Genomic DNA, 13,157 nt, shown 5'->3' with positions numbered 1-13,157 from the left:
AGTGCTCCCGGATGAAGCAGTCCCGTGGTTGACGCTCCTGCTCCTAAGGATGGTGCCTGTTTCTTGAAGTCAGGGTTTGTAGCTCCAAAGGGACAACCAGAAACGTAAAGTTTATTATGTTTTCTCTGAGAGACATTTGCCTGTGAGTCTGAAAGGTCACTTGGCACCAGTGTTTATGGTGAGTTGGCTTCCCTCGATGTGTGTGATGTAGTCTGTGGATCTCGCTGGCTCTGTGTGTACCTCCCCACTTGCACTTTAGTTTCAGAAAACAGACTCTTTCCAGAGAATTTGGAAATGCCGGCTTCTGAAGAATGTTGAGCTTTCCTTTTCATCGTATTCCATAATAAGAAATAAAATTAAAATAACTAACCGAATTCTTAATGCTGCATCCAGCTCACATTATTTTCAAGGATCTCAGTGCTCGATGCCAGTGTTTAAATACAGGCTTTTAAAAAATGCGGTTGGGGGGTGCCTGGGTGGCTCAGTTGGTTAAGCGACTGCCTTCGGCTCAGGTCATGATCCTGGAGTCCCTGGATCGAGTCCCGCATCGGGCTCCCTGCTCAGCAGGGAGTCTGCTTCTCCCTCTGACCCTACCCCCTCTCATGTGCTCTCTCTCTCTCATTCTCTCTGTCTCAAATAAATAAAATCTTAAAAAAAAAATGCGGTTGGTAAAGTGTGGATGTGTATCAAAGAGTCGTGCACTGGGATGTTGCTTTGTGCGGTGAAGTCTTGGTGCCGTGAGAATGGTTTCCATGGGACACGCAGCATGCTCTTGGCAAAGTGACGTAACAAGCAGAATGGGATTTGGAAAAGGAGCTGAGGTTCGTGCTCCAGCTTCAGTGATATGTTAGCTCGGCCGCAGAAAGCGTCTTGGGCACACTTGGTGCAGGGTGTGAGATGTCTCTGTGGTCCCCACATGAGGTTTAGTGAAATAAGCTGTAAAACTTAATCAACACCAAAGGTTTAGATGCTTTGGGATGAGGGTGGAACGTTTATATAACTTACTCTGATGAGGACACAGCCCAGCAGATCCAGAAACAACTTCCCTCAGAACACAAAATTCACTTGCAGATTATAGAAATACAATATAAATTGTATGTACCATATAATTATTTATATAGCTATAATTACACAGATTTACATTTAGAAGAATACGGTTATATATAACCTAAGTATGTATTTGTGATTATCAGTTAAGCAGTGCAGAGGGGTTTATGCCTAGGGTTAGGGATTTTTCCCCGTTTCCTCCCCCGCTGATGATAATATTCCCCACATGGTGGTTGCTCAAACACTCCTCATAGAATGTGGGATGGATGTCCCCCTTCTGAAACAACTGTCTGTCCACAGTCAGTGGCTTTTGCATAAGTCGCTAGCTTCACATGAACGCATCTGACCAGACGCCTGTAATTATGATGTCACACTCCTCAGCATGGCACCTGCTGGTCCACGTCTTCCTGTAGGTTTCATGGTGTTTAACTGACTTCCAAATAGAGGTGGATTTGCAATGGCACAGAGATGGAGAGGTAGAGGCTACACCATTATCCCCTGAGCATTTAGTTCCCAAGAGATCTCGAAGGTCCGAGTCCTCAGTTGAAGGATGACCGCATTATTCATTCTCCTTAGAGATGTTTATTGAACAATGCACTGTAACGAGGTTTCAAGAACAACACCTATTTTAATTGCTGCCCCGGAGGACTCTGGATGTCTCTATACATTAAGGAGCGTACCCCTGGGCTCCTTCTCGTTCAGGGCTCGCCCTTCGTCCTGCTGGCCGAACGCTGGCTCTGTTTTGCCGGCTTGTGCCTCTGGCTGGGGGTCTGGCTGCAGCTATAACACAGTAGACATAATCCCAGAGCACGGAAAGAGGGACAGACGTCCCAGCCATTTCTGGTGGCTGATCCGTCACACCCGTCCTCCCCAATCCTGCCCCATGCTCCCCACCCTCCAGAGCTTCAGTGCCTCCTTCCTCGGTTTCCAGCAAACACGGCCTCCACCCTCATCAGGCCTTGGCTCTCCCCCAATCCACCTAAGGAGCAGGAAACCCGAGATTCCCCCTTCCTTCACCGTGACTGAATCCTTCTCTGGAGGTGGTCCATGCTTCCCCTGTTTCAGCAGAGGTACGGATGCTCCTCGCGGTCCCCGAGGGCACGCCTCTGACACGGGTGGTCATGAGGAGCTTCTCAGGCTGGGCCTCCCCCGGGGGCTCCCCAGGCGGCTCTTGTCACTTCCCTGGGAGCCTCCAGCTCTGGGCCAGCGAGAGAGTAAAGGTGAGTCACTGCTGGGAGAAGGACGTGGCCGTTCCGTGGTTTTGCCATTCACCCCCGGGTGGCCTTGAGCTTGGCCAGGGAGCCTGGTGTCCCAGCTACCCAGGAGGTGACAGGCCTGAGACAGCGCCTGCAGCCTAGCGTCCCTCCCACTGGAGGTGGGCCAGGTGGGCCCTGCCTGCATCCCTGGCCTGTCCCTGCCTGCCCCCAGTGCACCCTCTAGGAAGCCCCTCCCTCCCTGCAGGTCTCCTGGGAACTAAACTTGCCCCAGACTGCAGTCATCTCCCCAGGGGTCACGTCTGATCTGTCCCTTCTGTGAAATAACGAGCATTTTCTCTGTTCCAAAAAACCGTGACAGGCGTGCATATGGTGAAGGGGGTGTGGCCACAAGGAGCCCACTGTGTGCAGGGTGGGTGGGGGAAGGGGAGGAGCAGGGAGAGGGGAGGAGAGGAGGGGAGGAGGAGCAGGGGGGAGCAGAGAGAGGAGACGCACTCAGTGTGGACAACAGGAGGTGACAGCCTTGCAAAAGCGGGAGCCCTGGCTGCCCCGTGAATGCAGGATGCAGGCAGGGCCCCGAGGTCCCCTTCTGTGCCAGCCGTTCTAACGGCTCCGGGGGGGAGAAGTGAAGGGATGCATGGTGGGCGTGTGTGAACTCAGAACGGGCTCCATGCCCTCCTGGCCCCGAAGGACAAAGGATGGGGAGGGAGCAGACTCTTGGGCTGGAGGAGGTGGGAAGGACAGGGCTGCCCACTCCGCATAGGCCTTGTGCCGGAATGGCTGGCTCTGCCTCTGCTCAGGGATGCTTAGAAACGCCAGCCACACAGAATCCATTTTCTAAAATCTTCCACTTTGTGTGAAAAAGTATAATTAAGAGTTTTAATTAGTTCACGTGGGGCTGCAGGTGAGTACCATTAGCACGTTGCAAGCCCATTGCTGGAACTTGTAAATGATGATTTTTCCTCCTGCACTGGGTCTGATCGAGTAGAGACATTAAACTTTTTCCAATTTAAAGTTGGACTTCAAGTCATAAGATTGGCTACGTTTGTTTTTAATATGAGGAGTTAGAGCCTGATGTTTGCGGATCAGACTCGGGCTCTGATAATTAGTTATGGGAGTCAGCAGCTCCACAGGCAGATACCGGGAAAAATTAGGCAGAAAAAGGGCAAAAGCAGATGCAGTGTGGCCAGGAGGACCAGGGCTGCTCGGAAGACACACTTGATTCCATGCTGTGCATGTCTGCAGAGGGTAAAGCACTGGGCGCTCACCTCGGGGGGCAGCTGTGACGGGGGCGAGGGTGTGGGGACCTGCCGTCTTGTGCCCGCCATAGCATCTGAGCCCTAGGAGGAGCTGATCTTGAGAACTCAGTGCTCGAGCAGCACTCTCAGAAAGAGGGTCGCATCCATCCTGTGATGCTTTCCAACCCTGGGCCCCAAAGACAGGGAGGGGCTCCTTCTCGCCCGTCACTCCAGGCTGCCCATGTGTCGGGAGCATGCATCGTAGATCTCTCCCTCTCCCTCTCTCTTCTTGCACACACAGGCGCATACATAAGGGAACCAGGGAATTGATAAATTTTAATTTAAAAAATATAAAATACAGCTAAATGTGTAAAAAGGGATTTTAGAGTTAAAAGCATGAATTGAAAAGCATGATTTTATATTTCCTCTGCTCTTTCTGCTTTCGATCTCCATAAGCAACGGAGCGGGGGCCATCCGTGCGTACCTCGGCAGCTCACCTGTTGGTGCTCAGACCCAGGAGTGTTGCTGCCTTGCCTGGATGCTAGGAGCAGCCCATGGGGACACCAGGCTCTTCACAGCTCTGTTCCCCACCTCCAGACCATGGATGCACCCCCCATCCTCCCTCCCTTCGCTCCTGCTGGGTCAGCATGGGTGACTCAGCACCCATCCCTGCGGCCTCAGTGTCTTTATGGGATCCTGTTCTGGATGCATCTAAGGCAGGAGGGCATAGAAATGTCCGGTGACAGATGACATTGTACCTGGTTAGGTGATGCTGGGTCACAAAGGAAGCGTATCTCTGACAGAAGAGTGCCGGGTGGGCACACACTGAGAAGTCCGGCCAAGGGCCCATGGTCGGCCCCAGTGAGGTCAGGGAGCAGCCAGTCACATAATTTGGGGCCCCAGTGCAAAATGACAACGTGAAGTCCCTTGTTCAAAATTATTAAGGTTCTTGAGATGGTGGGAACAGAGCACTCATTCCACCAACCGTAAGCACTTCTGAGCATACAGCCACAGTCATCACGTATGCCCCATGGCAGGGCATGCGGGCAGGATCGATACCACGTCCAAGGCTTGGGCTTCGGATTCGGTGAGCAAGAACGCTGGTGTTGGGGGGTATCCAAGGCAGGCTCCATCCTCGGGCCCAGCTTCATCCCTCAACAGGAGAACATCAGACGTGCTGAGTCGTCACAAGCGTTGCAGAGGTGAGGGTGCCTCCTCCCGCCTGCACACAGACACGGCCCTGACGCTCGGGCCAGAGGCACCTCGTGCCCGGGAAGCCTGGTCCTTTCCCTGGCAGCTGACCCGGAGGGGCTCCTCCCAGATCCGCCTCCCTGGGCCCCTGCCCATGGGAGTCTGCAAAGTTCTACATCTGAGGGCGGAATCCGTGGGATGAAGCCATGTGTGCGTTTCACGCGTCCTAATTCACACTTGGTTTGTCTGTAGCGCACTCAGAAAGCAGCTCCACATGAACTATCACTGTCCCATTTTGAAATTTACTGCATGTTCAGCCGCCTTTTGATTAAAAGTATCTTGTTAGCATCTCACTCCGGTGAAGTCATAGATCAAGAGTGTTGCAGCATCTTAACATCCTAGAAACACAGCTCTGGGCGACTACTTCCCACATAACAGCACACAAACGGGCCCTTACCTGTTGCTCTTATCAATCAGACACGATTTGGGAGGAATCGGGGGGTTGGGTAATTTTTGGTGCTCATGGTCCGTGGTTTGCAGCTTGCCTTCTGATGTTGCTGCGATTGGACATCTGCATGACAAAGGCAAACCTTTGGATCTTTCTCTCAAGTCAGATGGTTCCCACTTTATGATTTTTGCTGTTTTATACTGTAATTTGGGGGCAAGACATGTAAATAAAGGAGACAGTTGCGTGTAGACTGCAGCATTACCCTTGTTCACCCCAGTGAATGTTCCAGAAAGCCGTGTCCTACCACCCACTGCACCAAACAGACACCATAACCGGGTGCTGGGTGGGCAGCCTCCCTCTGCTGTATCCAGATGGTGGCACCAGGTAGGCGTGGTCAGTGGGTGGTCTTCCCAGCCTGGGCTTGTCCCCTTCTGGAAGGAGCCCTTGGTCCCAAGGGCCCGCACCTGGCTCCACACGGTGCTGGTCCACAGAGCTGTGCTCCCAGCCAAAGGCGAGTGTATTTTCAAGTTAACCAAAAAGGGGCCTGGGCTCTGGGGCCTTGCAGTTGAAGCCTTTTCACAAATACTTGGAAACATCCAAGTTTAGAGGCATTCAATGGAGGAAGTGCCCTTCTCGGGCTGCAGTTAAATGTGATGTCAGTGCCCAGTGTGGGAAAGCTTCACAGGGTCCACCTCAGGCCTCACGAGATGGGCCAGGACCCCCGGGATGGGAAAGTTTGTGAGCCTTCCCCGAGCCAATCTTTGCTCTGCCCATGCCAAACCCAAAAGAGCTGCTCCGTGGAAGAAGCCAGAGGCTGTGGAACGAGCCTGAGCCCTGCAGGCGGTGCCAGACAGGGGCAGGGGTGCAGGCGGAGTGGGTCCCAGGGTCCGGCCAGGCCGAGGAGCTCAGCCTGCAATAGGCTTCAGACCAGTGGCTTGGGAGCGTTGGAAGGACCTGAACTGCCCAATCCTGCCGGTTTCCCCGAGGAATGTGGCCATTTCAAACACCTAAAACAGTGACAAGGGGGCCCAGGAAATCGCCCACACTTGGCGGGAAGTCTGGGCGGCCTGGGAGCTGCGCTGTGGACCCACACGGCTGCCTGGCTCAGACAGAGCATCCAGGAGGGCTGCTGGGTCTTGGCGGAGACTCAGGAACGGTGCCCCTCGCTGGGAGCCAGGCCTTCAGTGAGCAGAGGAGGTGACCTCAGTGAGGCGGGGAGCGGCTTGCCTCCCTGCTGGGGCTGAAGTCCCGTCCTCCCCACCCCCTCCCCACCTCCCCATCTGGCTCAGGGAGAGCCCAGGTGGAGAAGGGCCTGCTCAGGGAGCGGTGGTCCTCCAGGTGGGGCCGGTGGGGGGACGGGTGTGGGCCCAGCATGGGAGGGATCGGGGGCATGGGGGGGCATGGGCGTGGAGCATGGAGGGTGGGGGGGTGGGATCCTCGGCCATCCCTGCCCTGAGAAATTTCCAAATTTCTATCACTTATACTATGAATGTTAATGGGTTTCTTTCTTTTCTTTTTAATGGAGATAGCTGTAAACTTAAAAATGCTAGCAATTTTAGTGTTCTGCAAAATTTCTCTTCACGATGGAAATAAATCAAATAGTGAGAAGCAAGCCTTGGGATGACAGGCGCCCCCGGGCTCCCCTGTGACAGGACTGTACCTCCGGCGGCCACGGGCCCTTCCTCGAGCCTCTGGAGCTCCCGGCTCTTCCTCACCTGCGTGCGCAGAATTAGCATACGCTGTCTGACGGAGCGTAAGAAATTGGAAGTTGGGAAGGCATTTCAGCCAGAGCTCCCTTGACTGGGGAGCCTCAAACATTAATCAGCCTTCCATTATAAACGGCTCTGATGCGGCTCAGAGCTGGGCGGCTTTCAGAGACGGCTGTCTCGGAGAGGTGCATCTTGTCTCCCAACACTGGAGTGGTCCTCACGGCGGCGGAGGAGACAGTCATCAGGCATCAGGGCTGCGGCTTGGCTCTGAGGACAGTTTGCAGTCATCATGGCTGGGGCCTCCGGAGTCCCTGCGATGGAGCCCGCGGGCACAGGCCTGGTTCCCCCCGGAGGAGCCCCAGGCCACCCAGACCCGCATCAGAACCCTCCACTTGGAGTTCTGTTTTTTAAAATAAAGGTTGAAGGGCCCCTGGGTGGCTCAGTTAGTGAAGAGTCTGCCTTTGGCTCAGGTCATAATCTCAGGGTCCTGGGATCGAATCCCTCGTCAGGCCCCCTGCTCAGCCGAGAGCCCGCTTCTCCCTCTGCCGCTCCCTCTGCTTGTGCGCGCGCTCTCTCTCTGACAAATAAATAAATAAAATTTTTAAAATAAATAAATTAAATAAAGGTTGAGCTCAGGCACTGTTCCCTCATGAGCACACGTATGGGCTTTTGAGGAAGCAGCAGTTTCTGGAAGAAACCCGTAAGTCATCCATTTTTGCTGTTATTAAGGCACAGGTATTCAGCTGCTTCCAGGGGATGCTCTAGTTCTGGGCCTGAGCCCCCAGGTCTGGGGCCACAGCTCCGACCTTCGTCTGGATCCTCCTGCTGGGCGAGTGTCCGTGTGCGCAGTGGGTGTCCCGTGTGAGCAGCGAGGGTCCGTGTGCACAGTGTTTGGAGGAGCTTTGGGGGCGGGGCCGGGGCGTGCACCTCCTGTAGAGTTCCAGAACCTTCTTCTCAGGTCCACCTGCGCTTTGCCAACATGAGGAAGCTGGGAGAGTGGAAAGCGTGCTGAGCGGGACCCTCAGTCCCCAGCTCCAGGGACGCCGCTCAGGCCTCCGAGGACGACGGGCCCTCTGTCCACGTCCCCTGAAGTGCAGCACGCGGCCCTCTTCCAGTCCAGTGACAGCAATGCCCATAGTGTCCCCCTAAGTAAAGTGTCTTTTTCTTAAAAAGAAAAAAAAAGCCCCAAACAACAATAAACCAGCCATTCAAGCCATGACATTTAGTCCAGTTCCCGCAGTTTGGGGCAACATTTATTGTTCATCTTGTACAACAGATAGACTAAAAACACTTAAAAATACATATGCATCTGTATTTAGAGAGACGCCTTGGACCTGCGGAGATCAAATCCCCTTGTCACACTTTTTCTAGTTACGTTCTGGAAAAAGGAACAGGTTGCCGAGTTCCTTCTCATCTTGCTGACTGATGTCAAAAATAATATTGCATGGCTGCTGGGTCTATCCCAGCCCCTGGGGCTTCGGCCCCGGTCCCGGGGATGCTGGAGCCTTAATGACTTCCCCGGATCCCTCAGGATGCTGTAACCAATCTTCACCACTAGACCTGCAGTGTTTAATAATTAATCTTCAAGCAGCATATAGTCAAGGTTCTTTAATAAGACAGACCTGCAGCTTTCTCTTTTCCTACCAGAAAATCTGCTTTTAACAATCTTCTTGAAATCCCTTGTAATACATATGGAATTAAAAACAGGTCACACAGTTCAGAAGGAAACCTTGTATAATGGTTGTGATTCCTGCTTAAAACTGGATATTCACAATCCGGTCGACAGGATCCTAGCATGGTCTTGAAAGGTGAGCCTCTAGTTCACTGTCCCAGCCCCTTCCTTTCTTGGGAATTAAAATACACACATATGTATACACACATTTTTTTTAAGAACAATGATCAAGACTAAATCATTAAGTGCTTGTTTCATACGAAGTTTCCGAACTCACAGGACTGCCTTTGATCTCGACAGAACAGGTGTAAGCCTGGACCGCCCACGCCTCTCCGGGTCTGAGTTTCTCTTTCCACCATCAGCACACGTCGGAGTCCTTACAGACCCGCCAGGAAGCGGGCTTCTGCTGTGTATGTCCTGCTATCTCATGAACGGAGCTTTCCATCTGTAGGCTTGTGGCAAACCTTGGCTTTGGAGACCTTCCTGGAAGATGATGGTGGACGGGGCACAGGGGGGCCATGACCTCCGTGCGAGCACGCACAGGGTCCAGGGGTCCTGGAAGATGCTCGCTCTCAAAGAGCTGCCAGCCCTACTTCTCCCGAGGGTCCTCAGCATGGGGGTCCTGGAGGGGGTGACAACCCGTGAGGACGGGTACACGGCGAGATGGCTTCAGGGCCTGAGAGGAGAATCCTAACCAAACTGGCCAAGCCCATGAGCTCTCAGGCCAGAGTTCCCTCGCCTGCCAATATGCGGACACAGTGACTTGGGCTCTGTTTTTAAATATCTTGCGTCAAGATCTTCGTGTTGGGACGAAAAGCTGTGCTCTGGGTTCCCCAGGACTTTCTCATTCAGAGTGAATTTGCCGTAGCTCCCGTCTCTCTGAATTGAAATGCACCTCTCGCTTCCCGCTCAGCTTGTGAGATGAACCAGACCTCACTCAGCTCCCACGCACGCCCCCCTCAGCTCTGCCACATCCCAGGGCCGTGACCAGCCCCCCTAGCTGCAGTCTCCCCAGATCCAGATGGTACTAACTGGTCTCCCCCAGAACTGATCTGCAGCCTGTGGGCCAGAGCATGCTGAGCACTCCAAATCTGGGAGTTTTGCAGAACAGCGATTGTTCCTGACAGGACACTTCTCTGATTTCAGAGGCAGGACATGATGTTTCCTCAGTGCCTCCTGAGCCCCGGCTGCGGCACAGGGACTTCTTCGGCATCTGAGACGGCCCGGTGCGTAGCTGCTGGTGTGCACGGCTCCTGGAAGCCTGCTCCCACCGCTTGGTGGACAAACAGCGAAAACTAGCCTGGTTGCTTCCCCCTTGCCTTTCTCCTCCTTGTCCCGGCTGCACTCCTCCATCCCAAGTGTGCCTGTGTGCCGTCATCCCCACTGATTGGCCCCCACCTGCTCAGTCCCTCTCGTCACAGTCTCCATGCGGCTGGCATCTCTGCAGCTCTGTGCGAGGCCGGTGCACCCAGCAGGGACAGCAGGGTCAGCGTCCAGGCACTGTGAGCCGCCCTGGCAGGGAGCCGCCCTCCTCGGCGGTGGGCTCCGAATTCCGCTCTCCGGTGGCCACCGCCTGATAAGCAAGGTCGTCAGGGCCGAAACAGGCAACTTAGCTGACTCTTAATAAACTGTGAAGCGATTCACCTGTCCTGAGCCCGGGTGTCTTGTCCCTGGCACACAACCTTTTCTAGAGAAATAGGCTTCCACATTCCCAGCTTCGTTTTTAGATTAGATTGGAGCATTTCTGATAATCGATACTCTTCATCGACTGCGTATTCACATGCAAATGCTTAGTTTAATAACATCATCCAACGACAGACACACGTTCCCCTTTCCAACGCACTTTTGCATCTTTATCTTGTTTAGTTTATTTGTCTGAACGAGGACAGAACTTTGGCCGATACCGTTTTCCTGTTTAGGATGTGGGATGAAGTCAGGATGACAAAGCTGTCTGGCGGGTCCCAGGGCACGTGGTGGGATCGGGACAACTACAGGCTGCACGGCTTTCGGCTCTGATGACGACAAGCACGCTGATGTTTTTCTGAGCATTGCGGTCCGGTGGAGCCTTATCATGGTTTTCAGCGCCGCCACCAGGCCCGGCGCCACTCTCCTCTCCATCTGGAGGGCCTTCCTGCTCCCCCCACGGCAGGGGCCCACAGCCCCGCCTGGATCATAGCAGTGGCTCCCAGCCCCATGGCTTTGTCATTCTTACTGCGTCTGTCCTCCACACGGGAGCCACTGTGACTTTCTAAATGTGCAGTTCTGGTGACTCCCAGGCGGTCCCCGGTTCTTGCCGCGGCCTCTAGATGGGCCCATGTCAGGCTGGGCTCTTGTCTGCCCTCCTAAATCCCCCTCATGGCCCTTCCTTCGTTCCTCACTGAACTCGCCACGCGGGACGTCTTTAAATCCCCAGAGTCCCGAGCTCTTCCAGCCTCTGGGCTCCTGTCCTTGCTGTTCCCTCTGCCTGGAACACTTTGTACTTTCGTCTTGTCCTGGAAGGTCGTGTCATCATTCAGTGCTCAGTCTGACCGTCGCGTTCCCAGGGAGGGAGGGACCGACTCCCGACCACCGGTTAAATACGTCCGCTCTGCCGCCCAGGGTGACTGGCTCCGCGTTCCATTTTATCAGTCGGTAGTTATTATTCGTTCGTCACCCTCCTCGGCAAGGTGTGAGCTCTGTGGTGACAGGCCCGTACCCAGCATGTCCTGCACGCGCCCCGTCAAGCTCGGGGGATGGATTGACCCCTTACACGAGAACTTCTCAAGTAGGAGGGGCGGGAAGTCCTCCTGCGGGTAAGACCCAGAGCTCATTCGCTCGTCCCTTTGGGTTATCTGGATTCTCTATTTGGTCAAGGCCGTTTTAAAAAAGTCAGATTTTGTGAGAAAGGTTCTTTAACGTGCTTAATGACACAGTTTCCAAATCTGTTTATTAGCAAACATTAAAAAAAAAAATCAATTCTAGCCTTTAAAAGGAAGGGCACTTAACTATGTGTAGGGTTAATGATTTTCTAGTTTCAAAATATACTTAAAACACAGGAAATTACGCCGGCTGCCCTAGGAAGCGAGACACATTTTCAGAGACCTTCGACAGAGCCTGGCTTCTCCTGGCTGCCCGCACTCCGCCAACCTGCTGGGCAGCCGCGGAGGTAAGTTCCTTCTTACTTAGAGCTCATGAGCCAGAAGCAGCGGTTGGTTCATCCAGGCTTCGTGTCAGCTTGTGGGCAGGGCGAGCGGGTGCAACACCTGAGTACGGTGGCACGATGGCCACATCCTATGTGGCCGCCCTTGGTGTGAGGGCGGAGGGACAGTGCCCCTCTCTGGGGTAACGCCGTGGGCACCTGCGACGTTCTGGGGGCTGGGCAGGGCCCTTTGGAACGAGTAGACGGCGTGACGTAGCATCGCCTCGAAACCACCTTTGTGCTGCAAGCAGTCGACCAGGGTACAGAGGGTCCCTGTCATCTCCTCTAGCGAATGACGGGGACCCTGTGACAGCCCGACCCCTGTCCCCCGTGACAAGGGCTCCCGGGAACGACAGGCGCCTCGTCCGCCTCATCCCCTGACAATCTCAGCCATCTCAGCGGGCGTGTGGAGAGCATTTCTTCTTCTCCTCGTGCCGTCTTCACGTTCCACGTGACTGTTTTGACTCTGGCGATGGCACAAAATGCACCAGTGCTTCAGGTCACGTTGCTATTATTTTCAAAACTCAAATTAAGACCAGATGTTGGCAGGTGTAGCGTCTGCCGCCCGGCATTTGCTTGTCCTGGGCATGTCCAAAGCACCCGGGACTTGCTCAGAGTGCGGAGGAGTCGGTGGGCCCGCTCGCCCCGGTCCCCCCACGGGGCTGCTGTCTCCTCTCCTGCTGGTCTCAGCAATGTCCCCTTCACGTTCCAAGTGGTGGGACACCTGGTTTTCCCAAGACAGCTGTTGACGTGGGGAGCACTTGGACTTCCTGGAAGGCTCAGCTCATGTGCCCGGTCCTTCTCTCCCCCCACGTCTGGGCCCACGATCCTTCCCCATTTCTCATAACCTGCGAAGCGCTATCATCTCACTTGGAAAATGTTACTGCGGATTTATCTGCTTTGGCATCTCAGCAGGTTATGGACTAGAGAACTTGGACTGGGTGATACACGCACACACACGCATGCACATGCGTGTATGTGCCCCCACGCACATGCTTCCTAGCCCCGAGCTCTGTGCCTGGAGTAGACACCCGGCAATATCATCTGAGTGAATGAATTCTGTCCCCTGACCCACTCAACCTCACCTTAGTTTTCCTGTTTATCTCCTCATTAATAAAGTGAAAACGTGCCTTTCCAAGTGAAGAAGTTGTCGTAACCTTTTTTCCATCCTTGAATTCCCAGCACTGAATGCAATGTTTGGTTCAAAGCAGCCACTTAAGAAGGATTTGATGAGGTCAGAAATGCATGAAGCCATAAACACGGGTAGATACATACAAGCATCCACATAAAGATTTACACACGTGTACTTAGTGCGATGGCTTCACCACCAGCTGCCGTCGGGCAGAACTCCGACAACTAAAAAGACACTAGTAAAGTCTTATGCAACAAGCACTTGTATGTGCATTTAATAAGTTAAATTGCTTTTCCACGTAAATAACGTATGGTGCTTTTCCTTGGGA

This window comes from Mirounga leonina, unplaced genomic scaffold, assembly GCF_011800145.1.
Source record: "Mirounga leonina isolate KUSES-001 unplaced genomic scaffold, KU_Mleo_1.0 Mir_114, whole genome shotgun sequence".
NCBI classification, from domain to species: domain Eukaryota; kingdom Metazoa; phylum Chordata; class Mammalia; order Carnivora; family Phocidae; genus Mirounga; species Mirounga leonina.
Note: the sequence above shows the minus strand (reverse complement) of the source record.